At 38.9% G+C, this 22,719-nt stretch overlaps 1 long non-coding RNA gene across 1 annotated transcript in view; it reads left to right on the top strand.

The window, feature by feature from the left end:
- LOC121854912 overlaps positions 1-22,719 on the top strand; it is a 92,651-nt gene that overhangs the window by 6,279 nt on the left and 63,653 nt on the right. Inside the window, exon 2 of the long non-coding RNA XR_006086665.1 lies at positions 1,966-2,339. This is a non-coding gene — a long non-coding RNA (uncharacterized LOC121854912). The remainder of the gene's footprint in view (positions 1-1,965; positions 2,340-22,719) is intronic.

Genomic DNA, 22,719 nt, shown 5'->3' with positions numbered 1-22,719 from the left:
GAGACAACGTATTTTCCATTATGGTCGCTTACTCGGCTATCTTAGTTGTAAACAGTCTCTTCTCTTTACCTCCTCCTCTCACCCCTTCTCATCTTCACTTCTTCCTCTCTCCCGTTTACTGTATCTTCACTTACACATGTTGCTGATGTGCACAATTGTGCATGGCAGTAACATCACATTTACAATGTTAAACATCGTCTTTCCGACATTTCTAGTTGACGCTATGAATAAATTCCTCCGTCCTCCAAAGAATTTTTTTCTAAGATTAAAGTATTGTACAAGATAACTACTGTACATTGTAATGTATTGGGTATCTGTTAGGCAAGTTAGGTTTGGTTAAGTAGGTTAATTTAGTTAATTTTATGAAAGATGAGATGTAGTTGTAGCTGTATCTAATATTATTAATAAACGGTATATTAAAAGAACATGGCAGCCTGAAGGCTGAAAATATACAATAAACAGAGATGATAAAGTTTATGTAATTGGGTTGTGGGTCACTTGTTTGACTAATTCTCATAATTTACTTTTAATTCTGGTGAATTATTGTAGTTTGTAATGAATAGCTAAGTTAAGATTGTATTATAATTACCAATTTTATGAAATAGAACAGAGTCTGTCAGTATAAAATATAAAATTGTACATGTGACAATGCATGTCACATGATGATGTCATTAATTGGCAGGTTTATTGATGAAAAGAGCTATTGCTCCAGTCAGTGGTAGAATGGGTTAGACCTCTGTAAGACACAGACTACCTTTTGGAAAAAGACAGCTCAGTACTTTGTGTATGCTAATGTTATCAGCATATATCGTAACGAAACCCATCTTTGACAGAGCCTCGTTCAAGATATTAAGGATCCCCTTCCTGTCAAGGATTTTAGCTAAGTATCTGACAGTTAATGGTAGGAGAAAGGTTTAGAAAGGTTTGATTTTGAGCAGGTTGGGATTAAGGTGAAGGTAAACTTCATTTCACTGAATGTAATTAAATTCTTGGTGACAAATCACCACAATGATCCTCGAGCAAAGTTATAACTACTTTACTGTACTGTAGGTCCCATAGACCCTTATGATCCGAGGTTAATTTTGGATTGGTTCAAATTATTTCGTCATTTCATTTTGGGATAGTGATCAGAAAAGGAATTCCTACCATGTCAATATATTTTTCTATACTGTACAGTAGTACCCTGATTTACGCGGTCAATTGAACCCACAGGGTACCGCGTAAAGTGAAAACCGCGTAAAGTGAACAACAGAACATATGGGATTAATTCCAATAGAGACTGGCCCGACCCCCAAACTCCACTTTTTGACGACACACAACTATGTTGTAGTAAAAATATTATCTTAACTTTATGATGGTATGCACACACAATTAATAATTAAGAGAAATATCAATAATATTAGTTTTTTTAACACTTATATTAGTAGAAAAGATGGCTGGGTACACGGGGATGGGCGGTTGGTTCCGAGGCAGAGGGCAGATTATTGGCCCTCACCTGTATCACTTGTATCAATTGTATCACTGTCCACCACATAGGCTTGCAGGGCCTCTTTGTCAAACCCCTCAAAGTCCATATAAGTCCATATCCTCACTATCACTGACTTAGGCTTGCTGTGGTGGGTGGCGGGTGAAGAACTCGGTAATGTTTTGATGACTGGGCGACCTTGTGCGCATCCTGCCCGCGCCACTTCCCGCGTATATGAGTAGATGCACCGCGGAAAGTGAAAGTTCGGTTCTGGCGAGGCACCGCGGAAAGTGAAACCGCGTAAAGCGGGGTAATACTGTATATGTTTCTCGAGAATTTATTCATCCTTCATGTAATACGTTTACAGTACAGGACCTGTGTACTGTATTTTCCTTGTCAAAGTTCTTGTAAGCCCTCTACAGTGCTGTAGCTCATATTTTTTTTTAAAAACAAAGCATATTTCTGAAATATTTAACTAATATGTAACTTTTCCATAACAGGAGCTGGTAGCAGTGGAGAGCCAGCCATTTCTGAGAAATTTGAAAACCATAGTAATGAGACCGTAAACAGGCAGACAAATCAAAACTGTGTACTGTACAGACAATAGGAAACTGCTTCAACATTTATGAAATATAAGAAGTTTGATATTTAATGATTTTGAAAGTGTTATCTTGAAACTGTTCCATCATTTGTGTGCATAAAGCTTAAGACATACAGAGAACACAAGAAAGTGTAAACTGGAACAACAGCTATTATTGGAAGAAATAGTCAAGAGTGAATTTTCCTGTAAAGGTTCAAAGGCTAACACACCATTAGAGACAGTTTGTGATCTTCTGGGTGTGTTTGTCTTGCTCAGCGGTGCTACACTATTTAGGTAAGTACAAATCAACTTGCTGGTCGTTATTGTTCATTGGTTTTATAAGTGTACAGTTATAAAAAAGGTCTTTTATTGTTATACTGTTTAGTACATTAACCTTTTCACTCCGAGGGGCTGGTATGGCCCTGAAACCCCTAGCAGAGGTATTGTTACTACCCTCCTTTCCTTCACCGCTTACCCAGCTTTCACTACTGGTTGCCAGTGGCCAGGGTCGTATGTACAGAAGCAGTAGATTTCTCAAGTGTTATCGAATTACCACTGGCTGTCCCGCCAGTCTCCGGTAATTTCCCAACGATCAGTATCAGTGTGCAGACAACAGGCAGGTAGATTTCCACCAGGTCACAGAAACACACTTGTGCACTGTAGTCTTCTTTAATAATCAGTAATTCTTCACAACACTGATAACAGGGTAATGGCTTCTCACTTTGAATATGTACGGTAGTTGGCACTCTACCAGTGTACAATTCCTCGGTCTTTTCACTTTTATATTATTCCCAACAATTCCACAATACTTGCACAACAATTATCATCAGTTGTTCTGCTAGGCTTATTCTTTACACTATGAATGGAGGCGATCGACTGAATCCTGGTCTGCTCGCAGCTGTTTACTGTATATATACACCTCGAACATCCTAGAATCACTCAGAGACGCCTGGGAGATTCTAGAACGTTCTAGTCTGATCGAGGCTTACATTAATAAGTAATTCATAACAAAAATGATGCAGTACATTCTAGAATATTTTTACATAATTAATACATCAATATATACACAAAAATTTCACTAAATTTGCCAAAATAACTGCATGGGACAGAAAACAATCAAAACACTTAGTTTACGCAATTATAATACTGTACGAAATTATGCCGCGGCATAACAGTATCACATTTTACTGTACTTGTTCTTGGCTTATCATGTTTAGCTAATTTCCATATTATATTACCCTATTATGCTTCATGTTGTACATACACTATTGTCCCCTCTCTATTTCTTATTTCTCGATGAATATTTACAGTGCAGGGTATACTGTATACTGTACTGTACATTATTTACAATGCTTATGACTACTGTATACAGTATTGGGATAAAATGCTGATAAAGAGTACTGTACTGTATTTCTTTTTCTTTTTCTTTTCTAAAATAAATGTTTTTGCATTGAAATTAAGAGAATACTGTATGTGCTATATTTTGAGTCACCCCCAAGTTTTTCATTTGCATGAAATGATTTCCTTATAATTCTTGGTGCATGACTGTTCAGTCATTTACAAACATCTAGATCCTCCAGTTGCCATGAAGTGACATAATTCAGACACCAAGGTCACACAGCCAGTGGTCAAAGTACGTGACTAGTGTGTCACTCCTGACATGAGACAGCTTCTAGGCACATGAGAGCTGTGAACCAGCTGATGCTTCTTTTTTTTTATTAATATTATTGGGGGGGGGCGTCGTTGGATGACTTAAGATAAGGCTAACAGACTTGTTAATCTGTGGGATCATAATGTAATTAGCAGCTCCAGGACTTTTCACGCCTTGGGCGACATACAATAGGCTTAATCCATACATTAGACACAGCATTCACTTACCGCTAATCAAGAGTGTCTCATTCAGTTTGCCTCCAGATTGATAATTCTTTTGGTTGTGTTGCTACTGTACAGTATTCTCTAAGTTTTAAATTGAATGAGCATCATAATAAGCAGTCCATAATAGATGAATGGGTACACTAAGCCGATACTGTACCTGTTTTATTGGTGTTGTGGGTATGAACTTTTGGGCTTGAACCATTGTCCTGGTCAGTAGTGGGGGGGGTGAGTGGTGGTGACAATATAGGAGGTTTAGTTACTTTTTAATAGTGGGCTTTTTCTATTTGGGACTGGTAAATGCAAGATAATAAGGACTAAGGACTAGGAGAGAGGAATTTGATCTCTGACAAAGAACTTTTTGGATGCATTTTCCCAGTTACTCATTTGTTTGCTTCACTGTGGTATGTATTGGGATTCACATTTTTTTACTGAGTCAGGTACCATTGTAAGTCAGTGTAGTCTAGTGACTTTTATCTTACTTCTTTGTGGTTTTCCTTGACCTCTTTTGTATCAGTTTCATACTCTGAAGAAGCTTAAAATAGATGCATCAGTTTCCTCCTTCAGTTTTAAAGATAGACTTGCTCCTGCACAAACTATTATACAAGATAGGTAGTAGGCAGCTACCAAACAGGGAGGTACTACTGCCTGGAAAGATATTGGAAGCATAATGTGTTGTCTAATGGTAGACCCTGCTGCCATATGGCATCACGAAAGTTGTGACCAAGTCCCAGTTGCTGATCTGACTTTCTGCCTCATTTACACACAATTGCAGGGTCTCAGTTGTTTCTCTTACTTTGACAACACAACATACAATTTGTTTCGCACTCATGATTTTTTTCATTTTTGTATTTCTTTATGGTTCTTTATTATTACTGTATTATTATTATTATTATTATTATTATTATTATTATTATTATTATTATTATTATTATTATTATTAATATTATTATTAATATTATTATTACCATACCATTATTATTACTATTACTATTATTATTACTATTTCATTTCTGCCCCCTAGGCCCCGATGTGGGTCAGTGACCTGTGCCCAGGTGGGTTAATCCCCGTAAAATAAAAATAAATAAATAAATCATTTTGGTGAAAGTGATGAATGAATCTGTGCAGGAATACAAAGATGTAATTACTATATAAATTCTTAGAGAATTCATCTTAAAGTACTATACATGATCAGTACAAGTATATGTATAGTACAGTATTCCCATATTTAGGGTTTTATGGGTTCACAAATTCGTTTATAAAATCATTGTGATTTACAGTAAGTAAACCCTTGTTATTCGTGGGGGTTATGTTCCAAGGAATAGCTCAAATTGGCAAAACCGTGAATAACAACTTATACTACCTTAGTGCACTACTGTATACCTATACCAAACAACTGAACACCGCCACAGCACTCATCCCCTCTTTTAACTGATCTAATAATGTCTAGCAACGGCCCTGGTGAGTACCTGAATCAGTGCCCCTTATTACCCCCCACTTCATTTTGAATTTCAAGTTTAAGAGAAAGTACAAAGGGAAAATCAGAAAATTCTATGAAAAAACTGTGAAATGCATTATAACAATAAAATTAATGTCATCTTTTACATAAGTACCATATACAGTAGTATACAGTACTGTATATACTGTAGCTGTTCAGTATACAAAAGAGCTGTTATCAACCATTATGTTTGTATTGCTGCTGGCTCATTTGATTGATTTTGAAGGGAAAAAAATAATTTTGAGGTAGTTCATGCAGGATGTGTTCTCCCTACAGACACACTTCAAAACCACCGATGAGTGTGAGGTAAAGAACTTAGCCCCAAGGGGAGATTTTCTGACTGGGCTGTAGGACCCTGAACTGAAAATTCTTGTTCCCCTGATGATGTCATTCTGAGCCTCCTCTTCCCAATGATCACATGTAACCAACAATTGGTCACTATTAACTCTGGTCTCATAAAATCAATGTTATGTGAAACTTAGATTTTTGTGTGAAATACACCTTGCGAAGAGTGTAACCTGTTATCATGAACAAAGGATAGGCAGGAGGGAACTCATTGACATTGTTTTTATTCAAAATATAATATACTGTACTGTACTGTACAATTATTTTCCTGTACTGTGAAAGCCTGGGAGGGGCAGTGCAGATAAGGAACACTGTTCCCCAACTAAGTAGTCACTCACCACTACTGTATAGGATACTCATATATTTACTAACTAGAGAAGACCACACACCTCATTTCTGGATGTATTCCTCAACTCTTGGTGATGGTGTTAGTAAAATTACTAGAGCTTCCTTCATGTTTTTTTTTCTGGGTCTACTCTATTTTTAAAAGGTTTCTTCATGTGTAGGTTTTCTCTGAAGGATTTTGTGCCAGTTTGGTATAATTATTCAAAGTAGATAATTTTATGTTGTGTGAACATCATTTACAATGCATCTATTGTATAAGGTACGGTGATGAAGTGTTCAGTTGTTTTGAATTCATAATGCTACCATTCATTAGTGCAAGTCACTAATTTTTACAGTTTAGGAAGTGATCTTTATAGCTGAATTCCTGAGAAAATATTTCATCTTGTCACTGTTGCAAGAATCCAAAACTGCTTTCATGACAATATGGGGCACTACATAATGTTACGCTGTATCATAGACAGGGTGACCTCACTGTTCTAGGTCACATAAATTCACCAGGAAGGTAGTAGCCTTCTATTGTACTCCTTCCCTTATTAAATTCACTGAGGAAGTCACTGCAAAGTAATTAGGAAAAGAAGAATGTTCTTGGTTAGAAAATACATATGTATCAGGGTATTTATTTGGTTTTAATTGCTTGAGGTACAGTACAGTACTTATTAGACTACAGGTACCGCTGTGTATGCCAGATACACATTCCATACAAGAGAGTCATATGATACCGGCATAAGAAAAATAGAATAAAAGTGGACTACAGTACAGGTGCTCCTCTACTTACAAACGAGTTACATTCCTGAGGCTTGTTTATAAGTCCAACTTTACTCTTGTAGATACCAAACATATTGTAAAAAATGGAAAGATTATGGATATTTAGTACAGCTATACCCTTTAATACAGCCTTAAAACCTGGCTCACTCTTCTCCTCTTAGGTAATGTTTGTTCTATCTGGAATTTTCTTCAAAATAATCCAGTCTCATCCCCATTAAACACCTGTTCTGGCAGGTAACCCCCTCAGTGATGATGCTTGTATCTCTGAAGTTTGTAAGTTGAACGTTCTTAAGTAGAGGAGCACCTGTACTGAATTTGGGAGTAAGTAAAATATGCATTCCATATTAGGACTTCCAACCATATCATGTACAGTACAGTATCTTTTGCTTATGAAAATTGCTGCTGTAACTGCTACTGTTGTTGTACAAGTAGTTGCTTCTGGAGTTCCTATTATTGCTGCTGCATCTACATTTGTTCCTGCTTCTGTTTTTGGTACTGTTGTTGCAGCTGTTGGACCAGTACAACATGCAATACTGGTAATGTTGTCAATAATCATATTTCTCAGGAAAAAAATGTCCAAGCTTCTCGTGTGTGTGTCCGAGGTAAGGCTTCTTTGGCGAGTAGAGCTGAGGGGGTGGCTGAAGGAGGAAGAAAACAACTGAACACTTGTAGTATTGACCTTGTCACTGTAGGCTTGTCTCTTTTTTACCATGTCAGTGCTCTTGGATTCTCAACCCTAATGGATATTTGTATTTTTGTGTGTTGTGAGGTGGTGAATTGACGCTTAATTATTTTGTCACAGGGATGAGGACATATTAAATGAGTGTGTGGTGTGTTATTACAGTAAATTCTCGATAACAAGGCACATATGGGCTCTGGCCTTGCCGAGTTATCCCAAGTTCCGACTTATCACAGCACTTCCCCCCCTCCTACAAAAATATAACAATAAAAAATTATCAACCCATATATGTGTACATGTAATTACTAAATGTAAAAAAGTAACACTTACCAGCACAGCAGGCAAAGAATGAAGCATCATAGTAGGTGACACAGATGCATGGTAGGTGACACAGAGACCTAGTAGGTGACACAGATGTATGGTAGGTGACACAGAGGCATAGTAGGTGACACAGAGGCATGGTAGGCAACACAAAGGCATGGTAGGTGACACAGAGGCATGGTAGGTGACACAGAGGCATGGTAGGTGACACAGAGGCATGGTAGGTGACACAGAGGTATGATAGGTGACACAAAGGCATGGTAGGTGACACAGAGGCATGGTAGGTGACACAGAGGCATGGTAGGTGACACAAAGGCATGGTAGGTGACACAAAGGCATGGTAGGTGACACAGAGGCATGGTAGGTGACACAGAGGTATGGTAGGTGATGCAGGTGGCCAGTTATGCCGAGATTTTCCCAGATAATGTTATATATTTCGTCATTTCCCTAGTTATACTATCATACATTCCAAGACCACATCCATGCCGAGTTATCAAGGATTTACTGTACATACAGTGTAGCAATGTTGACTTTAAGATGATGTTCAGTGGCATGAAGCTCTCATGATTGGCTCCCAGGTATTGATCTCCCTTTGTACACACACAATAAAACTGCTCCTTATCTTTGTTAACATAATGAAAGAAAACTGTCCAAGGGAGAGTTTTTTTGGATGGGGTGTTTGTTGATGATATATGTTGGAGCAAATGAGTGTGTCTGGTGGTGATTGACTGTCATGGGTTGAAATTGTTCTCATGGATGTGATGAATATGGATATGTTTGTATGCATGGGTGTGTGTATGTGTCATTCAGAGATGATTTATAGAGTAGGATAGATTGGGTTTTTTGGGGGGGGGAGGGAGATGGTAAGAATGTATTTTGATATTAGATTGAAAAAAAAAACTATTATTATTATTTATTTTTTTTACTGTGATGAAATTAATGGTTGTAAGCACTGTAGCATATAAACAGATATAAATTCTGCTGATAGAGAAATGTCTTTTATATACTGTATATATATATATATATATATATATATATATATATATATATATACACAGTTTAATTATACTGTACTGTACATCCAAACAATAACATGGAGGGTGAGGTTAAATCCCTGTGTAAATATGACAGTTCACTCAGCACTGTTTCCATTCACACCCACTCTCATCGCTCTCATCCCACTCGAACTCCACCCCACTCATCTATTGTACAGGTACTCTATTTTTTATTTCATCTGATCTTTGCCATCTCATCCACACCAATTGTCTTATCTGTTCCTCTCACACTTCTCATCATCTTACTTAATTTATTCATCAGACTCATTCCTCTTAGCCCACTTGTCCCACTCACTCCATTTGCCCCCACTCACACCCATCTCACCCTATTCCCTCTTGTCACTGTATTTACCCATCTCATCAAATTCATCCACTCACCTGTTTTCCCATATTTACTTCACTTACCCTTCACAATCTATCTCTCCCGCTCACCCCTCCCACTAGCCTGACCCTTCTCACGTAACTTGCCCCCACTCGTCCTCTTCTCAGGTCGGCAAGGATGCATCAGTCTCCCTTTGCCTCCAGGAGATGAAAGAGCCTCATTAACTGGGCGTTTACTGTACCAACACTCACATTATGATGGCCTCTCTCTGATTGAATCTGATCGTAAAGGACGTTTGGCTATTGAGACATTTTATTTATTTCTTGATGGTGACCTTACTTTAGTTAATAAAACATGCATTCACACTTTGTTTTAGATCAGGGATGCCCAACCACCAGGTCATGGGCTGGATCCAGCATCTGAGATACAATTTTTTTATATACAGTGTACTGTACTTTACAAAATATGTTTAATGTTTAATATTGATTTTTCGTAAGACAGTATTATACCTTTTTTGTTGGGTGCTCACGTCTAATTATATAGTGTTGTAAAGTATCCAATAATAATTAATTTATCAGGACTAGGGAGGAGTTGGGGGAAGAGGAAGGGTGAGGAGGTGGTATTTACCAGTAGTTGGATATGTTCTTTATGTTGGATATTAAAAGATACTCAGCTTTTATTTCACTGTTTGTGTGGTACAGATAGTACAGTACAGTACAGTAGCTACATAATAAAAATAAACACATATCGGTACCATTGAAATTTAGTTTATTTCCTTCACCTCCCACAGTTGTGTGGGTGGCCACTGAGTTCTGCTACACATTGGCCCTCTCGCAAGAAAGGTTGAGCACTGTTTTAGGTAATGATAGTAAAGATACTGTATAAAAATTATACACGTACCTAGAATGTACTTTATTATATAAGTAATTGTAGTTGAGAAAAAGATACGATAGCTACATTCATTATTTTTATTGAATGTAATGATAATTCAAAAAAAGTAATTTTAATTATTGGGACTCAGTGCTATGGTACTGTAGACTGTACAGGTATATAACTAGTCAAAATAAATGCATACTACTAATAATAGTTATAATGTAGTAACAGTAATAATAAAAAATAAATTTTTATAATGATAACAATGCAGTAACAATAGCACAGTACAACAATACTGTAGTAATACCCTGTACTGTACAGTTCTGTAGTAATAATATCAACAACAGTAAGGATAGTAATACCTGTACAAGTAATACAGCACAATATTAACAGGGCGCTGTGAAGCTTTTGGCATCACACAACTACCGTATCAACTTATCCAGACATTGACCCTTCCTATACTGTAACTTACGTATATTGAATATTTCAGGATAATTGAAAAGGAATGCCCAGATTTTAGTACAGGTTGGACCTTGCTAATCCAGGAAGTTTGGGACCAGACTGGTTCTGGATTAGCGAAAGTTCTGAACCAACGAAGCCGAGGTAAAAAAAAAGGCAAATTAATGCATAAAATGTACTACTATTACTGACTAATTTCTTCAGTATAGACACCTTTTTTAAAATACTGTAGTTAATGTCACATGCTTACATTTCAACACATTACAACCACTTCCACTGCTTGCTGGTCTCTTAGGGGGCTTATTTGGGGGTAAATATAAGTAATTAAAGGTAAAATAGTGGAAACAGTCACTAGAAGTGAGCTATGACACTGTCCTGAGCCAATGAAGCTGCCGTACTTTCGGTCCCTGATTAGTGAGGTCCAACCTGTACAGTATACAGCTATTTAAAACATAGGCCTTTTTTTATGTTGATGACTGTATTGTACTGTACTGTACAATCTACATCAGTCAGCAGATCTATTGGGCTGTGATTATTGGGTCATGTACAGTCTCACCCAAAAGTTCGTTAACTCCCAGCCAGCTATTGCTGCACTACCTGCTTCAGATGCATGAACTTGAGTCTGTTACTTCGAAACCTTTAGATTCATTTGTATCGGTTTCATGCTCTGGTTGGGACTGAGACAGTTTCAAACATCTGAAGCAGGCAGTGCAGCAATAGCTGGCTGGGAGAGTTAACCAACTTTTGGGTGAGACTGTACATTCTCCCAAAAAAGTATTGGCCCCATTTCTCATCGATACAATGTGTCACTATGGACGAATATTTCCGATCACTAATTGTGATTCCTGCATTATGTTGGTAGGCCTGCCTTCCTAGTATCTGTGAGGTTGCCAGTTATTATTTCTGCCATTTGCTGTAATTATAGTGAATCACCATGCCCCAACTTACAAAATCCTGCCGATATAAACTGCGTTAAACTTTAAATTTAAAGTATTGTATTTACCTGATGACTTATTTTTCCTTTCATTTAGTGTATTTTGTCATTCTATTTATTCTTTTGCCTTAAATTAAGTGATTTTAGATATATATAAGGACTTAAGCTATGATATAGTGGGATTTTAAACATTATTCTTTAAGTACAGTATACATATAGCATGTGTTCCGACTTACGTACATTTTCGACTTAAGAACGTCCTCAAGAATGTAACCCGTTCGTAACCCAGGGACCCCCTGCAATGATGTTAATGTAGCGAAAATATATCAATGGTTGTCAAATAGTGGGTGTTTCTTGCTGGAAATCCATGATCAACACTAGTATCCGAGACTCATTGGAAAACACAGCTTGCACCGACAGACATCGTCTCATATGTAGTGTGTATCAGATAATGTTCTGTTGTCAGCAAGAATCATGAGATGATACATTATACTGTATTCATAGTTGTTACCTCATCAATTGAGGCAGAAAGAATATCGAAATGCAGTCAATCATAATGTCAATATAATTGGATATAGCATCATAATACACCTGTAATTACCATACAGGTATTTGCAAATGAATGTAATATCAGATCATAGTGTTTCATATTTATTTCGAAGCGATTCCATTGTAACCTCGGTTCATGAAAACATGAAATAGTATCTAAGGTGCATAAATCAGCGGGGTTACTCATGACGTTATTGGTTTTGTACATGGTATCACAATTCATCCTATTTCATTACATTATGTAGAGAATAGGTTGTATACTGCAGATATCATGGTGATTATCAGGTGCAAGAAGAATGAAGGAGAGGTGCAACTCACAATCAGAAATACCAACCAAATCAAAACGCCTGTGCACGTATTACTGTGCACATTTCCAAATACATCAGGCCCAGGGGGGCCCGATACTTTTTTGGAAGTGTACACAGAATTGCAGTTGTATATTTTAAGTGTTGTAACATTCTCACAGAGATATTGGTCAGTATGATTGACAGACTAAAAGAAATTCATTATTTGTTGTAGTTAATCAGTTAATGAGGAAATCATTTTGATGGTAATTATTTTATATAATGATACTCAAAGACAAACAGGATCAATATAAGGTAAAAAAGGATTTTAGCTACACATAATAGTTGAAAGCATGATCATTTGAACTGTGGTCATGATCAACTTACAACACCCATTGTTACCAGAACTGAAAGAAATGCATTTTCAAATTTATACCCAATGTCAATATAGATAATTTATATTCATAAAAAAAAGTTACAGTGATACTGTACTATATTTTAGGTAACTAATGTTGAAAAAGAAAAGATATTTTGGTCGTTGAAATACAATGCTGTGATAATCTCAATTAGTTGTGGGTGAGAGGAAAAAAGATATTTTGATTGTCAAGACCATTTCCCTCCTTCCTACCCCTCCCTTCCTACCCCTCCCCTCCTCCCTCCCCCCCCTCCTCCCATTCTTGGTCTCTCCTCTCTCCCTGCATAGTTTCTTAGCTACAGCGCTTGAAAGAGGTTCAGGTAATGATAGTGAAGTTGGAGTGAAACAGCTGTAGATTATTAAATTTATTCAATTTCAATTGTTTATTCCTTGATAGAGGAAGTGGGATCCTAGTGCTGTCACTAGGTACCCCTGTACAATGACACCAGAAGCATCTGGCAAGTGTGACAAGTATATACAGTATAATTATTATAAAGGGGCTTACTAAAGCCTAAGGAAGGAAGGATATTCCTTTAACATATAATCAATGTTATTTCCATAATATCTGGCCAGTATGGGGAGGATCATCGTGTCTCCGTCAGGGGGTCGTGGAGTGGTGGTCCAGCAGGCGTCACGGAAGCGTTGTGTGTGGGGACATCTTAGGAGGTAGTGGATAAGGGTGCTGCTGTCAGGTCTTCTGCATAATGCACAAGAGCGTTGCTCAGGGGATGCAGGGATACCAATCTCCCAAGCAAAGTCATACCCAATGATGATATGGGCAGCAATCACGTCCCCTTTCCGCGATCCTTTCCCGTAGACGTACGAGAGGTCAGGAAGTTTACGGAGGACATCGTACCAGGTGGGTGGGGAGTCCAGGGGGATGGCTGCTTCCCGAGCTTCTCTTTGTTTGTGGCGAATTTGGGTCCTAAGCTGTAAAAGTGTTCGAGGAACAACGTAGTCAGGTGTGGCCTTGTTGCAGCCAGTCTTGGCAAGGCCATCTGCTGCCTCATTCCCCAAGATACCGACATGACTGGGTATCCATAGGAATGTCACAGGATGGCTTGCATCCTGAAGTGTGGATGTTAACCCTCGTATTCGGAGGATGAGGTTGTAGATTATTGTGTAATTTTGTGCCCTTAAGTGATACGCAATGTGATAGTTGCATTATTACAGTAAATGTTCAAAATTCCCTCCCTCTGCCTATGTACTATTTTGTGTAGTTATGTGTGTAAGAGTACACTAAAATTTACAGCTGTTTCACTCCAACCTCATATCATTACCTGAACCTCTTTCAAGCGCTGTAGCTAGGAAACTAGGTATTCCGACAATTTGCTATACAGTATTGATGTTGTGCCTTAGAATTGTCAGGAATACACCCTGTAATTTAGAATCACTATACATATATATATATATATATATATATATATATATATATATATATATATATATATATATATATATATATATATATATATATATAGTGTGTGTGTGGTAGGTGAGTGGGGTGGCAGGTTAGATGAGTGGGATGGGGTGGTAGGCAGTTGAGTGGGGAGGGGTGGTAGGCAGGTGGGTGGGGTGACCGCCAGCTATGATACGTGCCGCTTGTGCAGGTGACAGGCGCTCGGCAGTTTCATTTACGAGTTATTGGAACAACACTATTTTTAAAACACTGCCTCTGTGGCCACGATGATGTACTTGTGTGTGTGTGTGCTGTTGCTTTTCATTTATTTAGTTTTTGTCCTTGTGTTTTCTTTTTGTGACGAGTTCGTTTCTCTCTCTCTCTCTCTCTCTCTCTCTCTCTCTCTCTCTCGAAAATCCCCTCAGGCACCCCATGCACCACGCCCAAATGCCCCGTCCCCTCCTCTCACTCTCCCCTCTTTCCCTTACCCTTTTCCCTCTCCTCTCCCCTCAGCTCTTTCCCCTCACACTCACTGATAACCAAATCACCTTTATACTTTCTCTGTATTCCTTTTCCATCCCACTCCGTCTCTCTGCCATTCCTCTTTGCTTACCCTGCCTATTCCCTTTCCCCTCTTTTCTCTCCTAAGTTTTTTTTCTGTTGTGTCTTTTTCCTTCTGTTTATCCTTGCCATTCTCCTTCACACCCTACATTTCTCCTCCCTTCCTTCGGTTCCACCCCCCTCTCTTCGTCTCCTCTTTATTTCTTCCTTTCCTCTCTGCCACTCCTCATATTATTCTACCCTTTCTTTCTCCTTTTCCTCTGTCTATCCCCTCTAATATCACCTTCCTCTCTTTTCCCCCCGGTTTATCGTTCCCTCCCTCTTTCTCTCTTTTCCTTTCTGTCCCCCTTTCATCGTATATTCTCTTCCCCTCTCTTTCTTCCCTCTCTCCCTGTCTTGTTTCCCCTCTGTGTGTTCTGCCTTTCCCCTTCTGTTCCCTTAATCGTGTCTTATTCGTCCCCTCTACCATTTATCATTCCTCTCTTCCCCTCTCACTATGTGTATCCCCTTTTCCACTGTTTCTGCCCTCTTCTCTGTTTCCCCATTTGTCGTATATTCCCTCTTCCCCCCTCTCTCTCTCTCTCTCCCTTCTCATCTTATATTCCCTCTTCCCCTGTCTCCCCCGTCTCTCTCCCCTCGTCTCCCTCTTTTTCCCCTCTTGCCTTATATCCCATCTTTCCCTGTCTCCCTTCCTCTCTTTCTTCTTCTCCCTCTCTCCTCTTCCCCATCTTCCTCTCTTCTTCCCCCTTCCCCACTCCGTCTTTTCTCATTGTTGGTTCCCTCTCACGTTAAGATCCCAGGCTCTTCTCCCCTCTCCGTCTTCCCTCAGTGTGTGTGTGTGTGTGTGTGTGTGTGTGTGTGTGTGTGTGTGTGTGTGTGTGTGTTAGAGCCAGCCAAGTATAGCCTACCCCAGCAACAAGTATACAGAGGTAGGGGGACAAGGTTGTGTGAGGCGGACAATGGCTGGCTGCCCTTCCTTTCACTTCTGTCAACACCAGCTTGACCGCTCCCACCCTTTAACTAAACTACCGTACTCCCTGAATGTCACTCTGGGGAATCTCTTTTGTTTAGTTCTTGCCTTTTAAAGATTTGGTTCATGAATCACGTTAAAGGTCATGTTTGTATATCCTGTTTTATGTGGGTTGTAAAGTTTGGTTTATATATATCACGGTAGAAACTTTTTATATCCTGTTTTAATGTTTTTATCGCTGATGGAGATTGTGTTCTAACCCCTTGTATACGGACTACCCCTGAGCTGAATAGAATTGTCTGACGTTAGCCAAGTAAAATATTTAGCGTAGGTAAGCGTCATTTTTCTGCCGTTTTAAATTTGGGTTAAATATCTTTTCGAAGTCCATGTTTTTATTATAAATGTGATTATTTTTTGTTTGTTAAATCGGTTTGTGTTATGTTAAAAATAGTTTTTAGTTGCCCTGATTTTAAGGGTTGGTGTAAATCTTACATAGAATCAAATTTATTTTAGTTTTCTATTTGTTGTACAGTAGTTATCACGTAAAAGCTTATTTCTACAGTATGTACATTGCACTGTATCCTGTTGTTTAACAATCTCTTTCTCTTGTCGCATGAGACTCCAAAGAAGTTATATCCTGTGTTTATAGAGACTCGGGTATCGCCCAAGAAGTCTAGTTTTAATGTCCTGATTTGAAATTGGTATACTGTCACCACACACACACACCATTCCGTTACATTCATTGTCTCACGTTCCTTTGATATTGTCGTATTATCTCGCCACTTAACAAAATCGTATCTTTATGAGCATATTATATTTAAAGTGAACCATATTACTTGCTCTTTTATTTATTACTGTAAAATGGTATGCTATAAGCCGGCTGTATAAGCCTGTGTGTACAAGCTGTGAAAATAAACATGTAAGCCAGGACATAAAATCCGTACTGTATAATATAATTGTTCTGCATATACATACCTATGCAAATTAAGTGTACAATATTAATGTATGCACGTATGCAGGGACAAAATCTGCGTATCAAGGCCGGTGCGCATTGATCATAGCTGTTGTTTATTGACATACAGGCACGGAGGATGTTATTGTTTACATCGTGTGGCGTTCTGCATTAATGCCCCCGTCCTCTTGAATGCACATTTGGCGGGCCGCGATAACGGTCATTTTGTTTGCTTATAATTTATGAAAATCGTTATTTATAATTCACCATATGATTTATAATCCTTTACTTATATGCAGGAAAGCGTCGCGGGGAATGCTCATTTTGCTATCTAATTGTTAATTTTTTTTTATTATTTTTACGCCATCGTGAATTATTACTGAAAGCTTGGTGCTGGGGGTAGGGGGAGATGAGTGTTTGGACCCTCAGGTTGCTAGCTGGATATTATAACAAATGGAGGGAGGGTGCGTAGGGGCCAAGCATTGTTGCGAAGTGGGAGAGGGGGGGGATTGTTGTCAACTGAGGGATTTCCTCTCCTCCCCCCCTCCCCTCCCCTCAGTTGAACCCCTCGTTGGTGTGAGTATTGATTCTCAACAAAACTGCTCACGATTCCCCGTGTTCAACAGCTCTTGCAACAGAAGGGGAAGCGAATACTATTTATTTGTTTATTTATTTTTTTTCACTCGGGAGTTTTTCAGTGATGGATTTTGACGAGAGAGTGTACAGGTGGGTGGCTGAGTGGTGAATACTTCCTCCACCTTGTGTGTCTCTGCCTGTTATTTTTACTCTATTTCGTTATTTATCGATTCATTCACTTGATCGCTTCTGTATTTTTTTATTTACCCAGAACAGTATATACTTTTTATTTATTTCCTTATATATATATATATATATATATATATATATATATATATATATATATATATATATATATATATATATATATATATATATATATATATATATATATATCGATAAAATCAACAACCGGAGCTCCGTTGTTCCTTTTCCTTTATCAAGATATATACAGTATATATATTTTCATTGTGATCTACATGATATATATATATATATATATATATATATATATATATATATATATATATATATATATATATATAAATTTTTTACCTATTTATATACTTATTTTTACACCGGATGAAATGTTTCCAGGTTCGTCCGTCAAGGTGAGGAGTGACGTGTCCAGTAATAATTTACCAGATATATGAGGGGGTAGGCAGGGTTGTGTTGGGTCGTGGGGGATGGGCGGGAAGTTAAAAGCCTTTCCTTATCACAGTATTCCACCAACGTTACTGCGAAACAGAACAAGAATCATAGGAACTCGCGAGAACAAGAGTTTGATCATTTCTCGGAAGGTTGACATGACTACAGTAGGAAAGGTGACAGTGGGAGTAGAGTGGTAGGTGATTCACCAGACAGAGTTAGAACATTAGAGGAATCACTGGGGTTTATTTATAATTACTGGGTGGCGGTCGTGTTTTTGGAGTTCACAAGGGGGGATATTATATAGGGTTTACGTATTGTTTATTTAAAGGCGCTGAAGCCTGTAGCTACCGGTATAATACATAATAGATTTAGGTGCTAGGTCGCTACAGGTATATAAGTGGATTTAGTGATTTAACGGATTTTATATATATACAGATTTACATATTGTTGTCTTTGTTGTTATAACTGGCGATTTCTACCAGATTTTTGTAGTGGGGGTTATAGGCACAATTAAAATTAAGAATATACCTAAATATATACAGTACCTACTTTTTTATTTATTTTTATTTATTTACTATTATTATTATTATCATTTTTGTTTTAAGATTTTTAGGTATAATCTAAAGATATAACGTGGTGCTCTTCCGGCTGGTGGCGACAGGGTCATTAGGGTCGAAACTTTTCAACTTTTAACATACAACATGATGCAAATGCTCCTCCAAAACCCTGTTAAAGTAAGTTATATACACATAATAGCGGATACACGTACATTATACTGCGTGGTTATTAAGAACACAAACTGCCTACCAAGCGAGGTTGATATTTCCACGAGGTAAAGTGTTCAATAGTGTGTTGTTTCTCTCTCTGCTTCATTCCCCCTCTCTCACTGCCCCATTCCCCCTCTCTCACTGCCCCATTCCCCCTCTCACTGCCCCAATCCCCCTCTCACTGCTCCATTCCCCCTCTCTCACTGCCCCATTCCCTCTCTCTCACTGCCCCATTCTCTCTCTCACTGCCCCATTCTCTCTCACCCCATTCCCTCTCTCACTGCCCCATTCCTCTCTCTCCTCACTGCCCCATTCCCTCTCACTGCCCATTCCCCCTCTCTCACTGCCCCATTCCCTCTCTCCTGCCCCCCATTCCTCCTCACTGCCCCATTCCCCCTCTTGCCCCATTCCCTCTCTCACTGCTCCATTCCCTCTCACTGCCCTATTCCCCCTCTCTCACTGCCCCATTCCTCCTCTCTCACTGCCCTATTCCCTTTCACTGCCCCATTCCCTCTTTCTCATTGCCCTTTCTCTGCATCGTAATATCTCTCTCTCTCTCTCGTTGAGGACATGAACAAGTAGCCTCTGTGTGTGTCGGTGGCGGGGAGGGGGATATTAATTTATACTCTATTGTCTTAGCACTTTCCTCTCGCTTTCCTTGTTTGTGTTGCATCTCTTCCCGGGTTATTTTCCTTTTCTTTAAGTCTTTATCTGTAATTATAGATGGATTTGATTGGTTGATTGCTTGGTTGTTGATTGATTGGTTGGTTGGTTGATTGGTTGGTTGGTTGGTTGGTTGGTTGGTTTAATGACCGATAGGGTTTGGATCTACACAAATCAATGCCATTCATACAGGGAACCGGGGCTCACAGTCTTGCCGTTGGTAGATTGTGTGTTCCCGCAGGTCTGGTCTACCTACCAATCTACTAGTACCAACCTACTTACCTGCCTGCCTGTTCACCTACTTACTCCAGCTTGGTCCATCTATACCTATAACCATGCTTGGTAATTATATTGAGTTGTGGACACTTAAAAAAATTCTGGGTACTTTTATTTCTGTGTTAGCTTTTTTGTCGGTGCACGTTCGTGTTGTTGGTTCATTTTCGTGTTGTCAGTGCACGTTCGTAATCTCTCCGACCCTGTAGACCACATTTACAGTAGCCGCTGTAAATAGATAACAAGTTTGAAAATCAAATTACCGAAGCTTATTTTCAATTACCCTCCGAAAACATAAAGCTTAATATCAATGGCTAACCAGATTTGCACGCTGCACCCCCTCAAAAAAATAAAAAAACTCATACAATAATAGCCAACATGTTGAATATACTTACTACTTTATTAATAAGTTTAAATTCGCTTTCCCTGTCTCTATTATCTGCTTAGAATTTAAATGGACCAAACTGTAAAATGTTTAGGGAGGGTGAAGAAGATGAAGCGGTGTGAGAGATATATTGACAGATTTAATTCAGGTGGAAAATTACGAAGCCTTGGTTGTGTGTGTGTTTGTCTGTCTGTGTCTCTGTCTGTCTGTCTGTGTCTCTGTCTGTCTGTCTGTCTGTCTGTGTCTCTGTCTGTCTGTCTGTCTGTGTCTCTGTCTGTCTGTCTATCTGTGTCTCTGTCTGTCCAGTACTGCGTCATTAGTACGGGGGAACTAAAACGAATTTACTTTATTTTTTTTTCCTCGTTATTTGGGGTTTATTTAGTACAGTACTGGAATTTATGAGAGGGGTGGAGTGGGGTAGGTGGCGTGTTAGAGGTATTATGGTGCAGGTAGATTGGTCTGAATATGTTGAGTGGGGTGCAGAGGGGTGAGTGGGGGTGGCGTTGTCGTACAGGTAGACTGGCCAAGACCTATTAGAGTGGGGTGCAGAGGGGTGAGTGGAGGTGGCGTTGTTCATACAGGTAGACTGGCCAGGACCTATTAGAGTGGGATGGAGAGGTGTGAGTGGAGGTGGCGTTGTCATACAGGTACAGGTGAACTGGCCAGGACCTGTGGAAGTGGGGTGCAGAGGTAGTGGAGGTAACGTTGTTCATACAGGTAGACTGGCCAAGACCTATTAGAGTGGGGTGCAGAGGTGTGAGTGGAGGTGGCGTTGTTCATACAGGTAGACTGGCCAGGACCTATTAGAGTGGGGTGCAGAGGGGTGAGTGGAGGTGGCGTTGTCATACAGGTAGACTGGCCAAGACCTATTAGAGTGGGATGGAGAGGTGTGAGTGGAGGTGGCGTTGTCGTACAGGTAGACTGGCCAGGACCTATTAGAGTGGGATGGAGAGGTGTGAGTGGAGACTTTGCTTGTGTTGAACCCCACACGTCTAGCCAAGAAGTTTTATTGGGAAAGAGAGAGAAGGAAACAGATTGAGTTCAGTAGAGAGGAAGTGTAACAGAGTTTTATATAATATCATAGAAAGATGGAGAGTAATGAAGAGCGAGATACAGATATATAAAGATATTATATTTAGACAACACAGAAAAGTGATATATTTTCGTGAGTATGTAATCCTAGACTGTTTGATATATCCATGATGTGGTGAATACATTATATAATACATAAAATAAACAAGTATTATTAGCTTCCAATAAACTGTATATACTAAAGCCAAAATTATCATAGTTTTCGAGTACAGTACATGTAGTAGTCGAGTAAGTAACCCGACCCTATCCTGTACCGACAACTGACCCTCAACTAGATGTAGGCTAGGGTTCATGTTTGACTCTCGTCCAGTATAATTAAACAAGGAACTAATTCAAAAAAAAAACTTGAGATCTGGGGGAAGGTTTGGTTGTGAGGGGACGGATGATGGCGTGTCTGTCTGTGTGTGTGTGTGTCGTAAAAGCCGATGTGCCCTTCGTCAGGTGGGTTGTGTCTTGGTTAAGTTTTGCAGACAGTTGAGGGATGGTGGGCGTCGCAGTTTTGTGTGTGTGTGTGTGTGTGTGTGTGTGTGTGTGTGTTAGAGGTGATGGGATGGTTTATTTGTCTCTTTGTATTTTTTTTACTCACTTTTTTCTGTTGCCTCCCTTTCCTTCGCCGCGCTTTTTTTTTCATCTTTATAGAAGGCAGACTCTCTCTCTCTCTCATGTGTGTGTAATAATAATAATGATAATAGTAATAATGCTAAGTAATAGTTTATTGAAAAAGGCACAGCAGCCAAAATACTGATACAATGGGCAGAAATGACTTAAAATAAAACAGACAGTAACGTGGGGGAGCGGGTCATTTAACAGAGCCTTCATTATACAAAAAGGATAAAGTGATACGAAGTAAACATATAATTTATTGTTTAAAGTGGATGCCACAAACTTGTCTCCTGTCCTTGTGTGTGTGAGGTCACGTAGGCTAGGTGCGCTGAGATGTCGAAAAACAGACACGTGATGTCGCAGTAGTGTGTGTTAGTGTGTGTGTGTGTGTGATATTTTTAGACATCAGATATCTATATTTATTGCTGACCGTTTTGGACACGTACTGATAACTTTACTGTGTGTCTGTTGAATTTTACAGACGATCGCTGATAAATTACTGTGGCTACTGACTTTCCTGTAGTGTCTACATTCTGTACTGTACTGTACTGTATGGCTGACATCTTTTTCAAGAACATTATCTTGCTGACTTTATTTTGTACACCTACTGACTCGACGGTACTGTACCTGCTGATAGTTTCTCTTACTGAGTTTACACTTTACGGAAATGCTGAGTTTACATGATACTCTACATTTTCTTATGTATTTTGTCGAACTTTTCTTATATCGTGTAAACTAGATCAAACTTCACTTCTGCAGATAAGACCATTTTTGGTGTTTGTCTGTGTGTGCACTTTAACCCTTATTGCATGTGCATGTATTTCTGGATTAACTTTAATATATTGTTGTTGTTGTTGTTGTTTTTATAATGGGCAAAAATCAGTCTTTGTAACCTAGAAAATGTGGGTTTTACACAAAATCCTAAAACAAACCCCTCTTGAAATAATTACTGAGGGGAATTACAATAACTGCGTTCTTTTGAGACCAGAACCTGATTCAAAAGTACCGCTAGTACTATATCGTTATACCAAAATTTGCCCACAAGTCCATATTTATTTTAAAATAA

Source organism: Homarus americanus, unplaced genomic scaffold (assembly GCF_018991925.1).
Source record: "Homarus americanus isolate GMGI-L3 unplaced genomic scaffold, GMGI_Hamer_2.0 scaffold16716, whole genome shotgun sequence".
In the NCBI taxonomy this organism is placed as follows: domain Eukaryota; kingdom Metazoa; phylum Arthropoda; class Malacostraca; order Decapoda; family Nephropidae; genus Homarus; species Homarus americanus.
The sequence above is the reverse complement of the archived record's forward strand: the minus strand, read 5'-3'. Positions and strand labels throughout refer to the sequence as shown.